Raw genomic sequence first — 6,504 nt, forward strand, 5'->3', positions numbered from 1 at the left:
ATGCCTCAATCTTTATTGCTTCATCTTTCTTTCTTTTTTTCTTTTCTTCTTCTTCTTCTTCTTCTTTTTTTTTTTTTTTTTTTTTAAATCTCAATTAAAAGCAAACAAACAAAAACAAACGAACAAAAAAAATCCCTCCCAATCCCTTTTTTTTTTTTTTGGCTGAACCTGGAATTGAACTCAGGCCCTTGCGCTTGCCAGGGAAGTGTTTATTCTACTGAGCTATCTCTCTGGCCCCCTTCATCTTTCTTTGATTACATTTATAGAAGTGGAATTTCTATGTTGAAAATTTGTATTTTAGTCTTATTTCCCCTATCTTGCCTATCTGCCTTCCAGAAAGAAAATATCCAGATGTGTCACACAACTTAGATTAGCAAGATGAGTTGTTTTTGTTTTTTTTTTTTTTTTAAGATTCTAGACTTGCCTTTGGGCTCAGGCAGTGTGAGCCGGCTGGCTTCTATCTGCTACAATCAGAAGACTGGTCCACATGTGGATGCCACCCTCCAGCTCTGCAATATCAAAGCCACTGGCCTATTTATAAGTGGTCACTCCTGCTCCTAAAATCATTCCTGTCCTCTCCTCTTCTCCCCAAGCTAACAATTGAGATTCTCTTTAGCTTCAGCAGCAAGACTATGTCTCCAGGGACTGCTGACAAACTCAACTTCATTGCTTGTCTGTTGCTATAACTGAATGGCACAGACTGAGTATTGTACAAAAAAATAGAGGTGGATTCAGCTTATGGTTCTGGAAATTGGAAAGTGCAAGGCAAGAGGACCATGTGTGATACAAGGCCTTCTTTCTGATGGAGACTCTCTGAAGTGCTCAAGGTAGCATGGATCTTCATGTGGCAAGAAGGTACACACAAAAAAGAGCCAAATTGATTTTTATAACACACCCACTCTTAAGATAACCCATTAATGCAGCAGTAAATCAATATAATTAAGAAGGCAGAGTCCTTATAACCTAATCACCTCTGTTTAATCCCAACTATGGACATAAACAAGGAATTTCTGAACAGAACCCCAATTACATAAGAAATAACATAAGGAATCAACAAACGTCATTATATTAAATCAAAAAGCTTGTGTACAGCAACAGAATGACAATCAACAGAATGACAAGACAGCTTACAGAAAGGGGCAAAATTTTTGCCAAGTATTCCTCGAACAGAAGACTAATATCTAGAATATATAAAGATCTAAGAAAAAAAAGTTAGTCTTCCAAAATAAAAGATCCAGTCCAAAAAAAAAAAAAAAAAAAAGGCAACTGAAAAGAATAGACACTTCTCATAAGAAGTCGAGGGACCAGAAGAGAGACGTTTAACCTGAAGTTGCTGAAGGTGAAAAAGGAAGCCCCTGCCCATCCCAAAGCAAAAGCTTTGAAGGCCAAGAAGGCTGTGCTGAAAGGCATCCACAGCTACAAAAAGAGGAAGATATGAATATCACCCTCATTCCGCCATCCCAAGACACTGCTACTCCGGGGGTAGCCCACATACCCTTGGAAGAGTGCCCCAGGAGAAACAAGCTTGACCACTATGCCACCATCAAGTTCCCCTTGACCACTGAGTCAGCCATGAAAAAGATTGAGGACGACAACACACTCATGTTCATTGTGGATGTCAAAGTGAAGAAGCACCAAATCAAACAAGCTATAAAGAAGCTGTATGACATTGATGTTGCCAAGGTCAATGCCCTAATCAGGCCTGATGGAGAGAAGGCATAAGTTCAACTGGCTCCCAATTATGATGCATTGGATGTTGCCAACAAAATTGGAATCATATAAACTGAGTCCAGCTGGCTAATTCTATGGGATTTTTTTTTTTTTTTTCAGAACTGGGGATTGAACTCATGCCCTTGCACTTGCCAGGGAAGCACTTATTCCACTGAGCCATCTCCCTGGCCCCCAGCTGGCTAATTCTAAATACATACATTTTTTCCCCTATAAAAAAAGTACGGAGGCCAATAAATAATGAAAAAAATTTCTAGCCACGTGTGACGACATATGACTATAATCACAGCACTGAGAGGCTGAGGCAGGAGGATTACTGTGAGTTTGAGGCCAGCTTGGGGATCAAAGTGAGTTCAAGGCCAGCCTGAACTATGTAGTGGAATCTTGTCTCAAAAAGACCAAAAGAAAAAAAAAAAGTTTGACATCACTGGCCATTGGAGAAATGCAAATTCAAATAGTACTGAGATTCCATCTTATTCCAGAAAGAATGGCTACTATCAAGAAATCAAACAATTGCAAATGCTGATGAGGCTGTGGGGAAAAGGAACCTTTCTATATTGTTGGTGGTAATGTAAACTACTATGGAAATCAGTGTGAAGACTCAGCTATTCCCTTTGTAGGTATCTTCTCAAAGGAGTAAAAGACATCATACTACAGTGCTACATGCAAATTTATGTTTACTACTATAAGCACAGTTCATAGTAGCTAAATCCTGGAAGTGGCCTATAATGTCTATCAACAGATGAATGGATAAAGAAAATGTATAATGACATTGACACACCATGTAGCATGACTCTACCATAAAAAGAATAAACTTGAGCCATCAATGGGAAAATGGATGCCCCTTGAGATCACAATGTTAAGTGAAATAAATCAGCCATACAAGCTTAAATATCATGTGGTTTCTCTTATATGAGAAACCCAAAATATAAATAAGGAGTAAAATAAAAGATGGATAGTTGGAATTTAGGGAGATAAATCTTTTGCAGATTGGAAAGAGACCAACAATAGAGAGGGGAGCAGAGAAGGAAGAAAGAGGGAGGTTAAAAAGTACTGAGATGTGTTATGTACATGTACTCTCTTCCTATGAGGAATGTAATCTTTGCATATAGTAAACATACACGAATAAAAAATAAGAACTGGGGAAAAAGGAAAGGACCCACCTAGTCCCATCTGTTAATACTTTCTAATGAGGGTTAAATTTCACTATATGTTTTGATAGGGACATTCAAACCAAAGCAATGGTCTTTCTAACTGGCATATCTTGTTATATAGAGCCACTTAGTGTTCCCACAGCACAGCAAGGATTATTGTATTGTTCTCAACTCTGGGAAGGCCATTCCTCTTTCTCTACTATGTCCATCTTTCAAAACTTAGCTCAAACATCATCCTCACCAGGCAGGCCTCTTGACCTTCCTAAGCTAGGCAAGGGTCTATGCTTGGAACCCACTCCCCTATACAGTGCTTCCTGCTATAATGCTAAGATCGCACTCAGCCCATCTCTCTCATTCTTCCACAGACTGTCAGGTCCTAAGGAAGGAAAGCCAGAAAGGGAGAACTTTGTTGTATTTTGGTGGTGTTGTTTTTGCGGAACCAGGGATTGAACTCAGGCCCTTAAGCTTGCCAGGCAAGCAGTTTTTCTACTGAGCTATCTCCCCAGCCCTGAGAAAGGGAGAACTTTGGTTAAGAAGAGTTTTGTCCGCTTGGTCTCCACACAGATGAACCTGGTCTCAGGACCTTGGTCAAAAGCTTCCATACTTTATTTTATTTATTTATTTTTATTTAATTGTATTTGTTAGTAAATTTGTACATAAGATTAAGAAGTCAAAAAGTACAAGAGTTAATACAGTATAAAGTTTTTCTTTTATCCTCATCCTGCTGGCATTCCTCCCTTCTCTTCCTTGAACACATACTGGTAGCTTATTACATCTTTCCAAGGTTATTGCCCAATTGTTTCATTGTAGAGTTTTATTTAATCCGCTTTATGATGCCAGAATGGATCAACAGAAGCAACATCTTCCTGGTACTGAATCTTCCTATCTAAGATTTTGTTACCTTTCTCTAAGTTCATATCATTTATTTATTTATTTGGTATCAGGAATTGAACTCAAGACCTTCCACTTGCTGAGTAGGCACTATGCCACTGAGCTATATCCTTGGCTGTTCAAATCTTTTGTGTTCCTTATATTCACTTCAGATTCACCAGCTTGTGCTGGGAGTGGTGATGCATGCCTGTGATCCCAGCACTTGGGAGGCAGAGGCAAGAGGATTGCCACGAGTTCGAGGCCAGCTTGTGCTATATAAGAAGTAAAAGGCTAGTCTGAACTACATGGCGAGACCCCACTCAAAAAGACAAAAAGCAAGACAAAACAAAAACAGATCCACCAATTTCTGCAAGACAGTAGCTAATACTTTGCAGATGAAAAATCAGAAATCCAAGGTCACAGAGGTACTAAGCTTTTGATCTCTGCTATAGTTTGAAGCCCACCACCAAGATTCTGTTTTAAAGGGTATGGTCACTAGTTTCTGGAGCCGTGAAGTCTTTAGAAGTTTGGATCTAGTGGGAGGAAGTTAGATCATTAGGGGTCTGCTCTTACAGGACATACTAGAAAGCAAGTGTCTTCCAGTCTGTGTTTCTTTGTTTTCTACCTGCCATGAGGTAAGCATCTTCTTCCACTACTTGTTTCTGCCATTGATGTACCTACCACCTTACCACAGGCCCATAACAACGGGGCCAATAGACCAGCAACTGATGCCTGCACAACAGCCAAAAGAGAGCTTTCCCTCTTCTAGGTTATCTCAGGTATTTTGTAACAGTAATGGAAAACTAACACAGACTCCAGTGCCATTATTTGTTGCCATAAATCAGAAAAGGATGTAGTAGGTGGAAAGGTGACTGGCTGTGAATCACTATGAAACTTACATTATTTGTAACTAATTGCAGACAACTTAAATGTATTTAACTCAATAGATCATTCTAGTTACCATTTCTTAGATTATTTGGATAGTATACATTTTTACTAAATAGTGAAAGATTAGGTAGTCATGTATTGCTATGGCTATTCATCTATCAATTTTTCATGCTTTCACAGTTGCTTTCCCCAAATTATCACCTCTCAGCATTCCCATAAATGCAGCTGGCATGTTTTGAAATCCTTTGACAGTGTGTTCACAATACTGGATTTTGCCTTGCACAGTCCATTTCATCAACTCTTTCAGAGCCTTCTCACGGACCTCTCCTTGCCACTTGCTGAACAGGAAACCTTCTATGTGGAGTTGCTTATAGATAATACTCTCTAGGGGTAGACCTGGGGGCAATGGGCCGATGTGGTTATGCACAGAGATGGCCCCACAGATCACAATTCATCCACAAAATCCTTCATCTGGGGTATAACAGTGTTTGAGAACTTTCCACCTACGTTATCAAAATAGCAATCATAACCATCAGGGGAGGCTTTTCTCAATGCTTCTTCCAAGGTATCAGCTATCTTGTAGTTGAAGGCAACATCAAATTCAACTTGTTTAAGAAAGGAAACCTTTGCATCAGACCCTGCAGTTCCACCAACTTTACAGCCCTTGAGCTTAGCTATCTGCTCCACAACAGAGCCGACTGCTCCTGCTGCTGCATTAACCAGCACTGTTTCTCCACTCTTCGTGCCACAGAGTCAGCAGGCCAAAGCAAGCAGTTATGCCTGGCATGCCAACTGTCCCCAGGGCCAAAGACAGTGGTAATGTATCTGGCCATCATGTAGGCAGTCTTTCCAGTCCTTTCCCAGCAGAAATGGAGTGTGTTGTTCAACCTGAAAGAGCCACTATGATAGTTCCTGTTGAGAAGGCTGAGTTCTTACTTTCCACAACTCTGGCCACTTGTCCCTCCCACCACCCCTGTTTTATCACCCTCCTTCAACTTTTTGGATGCCATTCTCATGTGAGGATCCACAGAGAGAAATAAAGCTTGAAGCAAGACCTCTCCATTTTTTAAGGGTGGGAGATCCGTAGTATTCAACTCAAAGTCATTCTGAGTAGGCTTGCCCCGAAAGTGCTTCTTCAGGGTCCAGCTCTTAGCATTAACCATCGTGAGGCTTGAGAGTCTGCTGGTCCCACTTCCTAGAGGTACCTCGAGGATTGCTCCAAATCTCCATACTTTAAATACCTCCATACCTTCCAACATACTCCAGAAAGTCTCTCTGGTGGCTTGAGCACTCCCATTAACTTCTTTGGAACTTGGCTTATGCCGTGATTCCCCCAAGAAGCAATTTCAAGAAGGATTTGGGCTTGATACCTCAAGGTTTATAACTGTGCTTTGGCACATCCTTCATTGCTCAGTCTGACCAGAGGAAGGAATCTGAAAGGTAATTTTCAACCAACTGAGTCAGCTCTCACAGTGTACGTCTAATAGTCATTTAAAGCCACAAATGCTGGAGTCAGAATAGAGACACTTGACAAATTACTTTCCAAAAAGAAAAAAAAAAAAAGCCAATTACTTTCCCAGAAGCTTTAGAAGGGAATAGGGGATGAACTCTAAGGGGTTCATTTATGGATTGTGACTCCTTGCTCAACATCTACTTCCTTTTCTTCTGACAAAAGCCCTGAGTTTTTTATTTTCTTTTTCTGTGAGGATTCATCTCTTGGCTTCCTTCTATCTAGTTGAGCAAGTTTAGAGCACTGGGCCTAAGTCAATCAGTTAGGCATTTCCTGGACACCATGATGGGTTTGAGTCTGTGGGTATGAGACCTGAAAACCAGTCAGTTACGTATTGTATTGATCACTTTCAAA

The 6,504-nt window shown here is 40.4% G+C and overlaps 1 pseudogene; it reads right to left on the reverse strand.

Annotated features, from left to right (window-relative positions):
- Nucleotides 1-4,806: 4,806 nt before the first annotated feature.
- On the reverse strand, nucleotides 4,807-5,803 carry LOC101562454 (annotated as a pseudogene).
- Nucleotides 5,804-6,504: the final 701 nt, after the last annotated feature.

Source organism: Octodon degus, unplaced genomic scaffold (assembly GCF_000260255.1).
Source record: "Octodon degus isolate 3935 unplaced genomic scaffold, OctDeg1.0 scaffold00317, whole genome shotgun sequence".
Lineage (NCBI taxonomy): Eukaryota > Metazoa > Chordata > Mammalia > Rodentia > Octodontidae > Octodon > Octodon degus.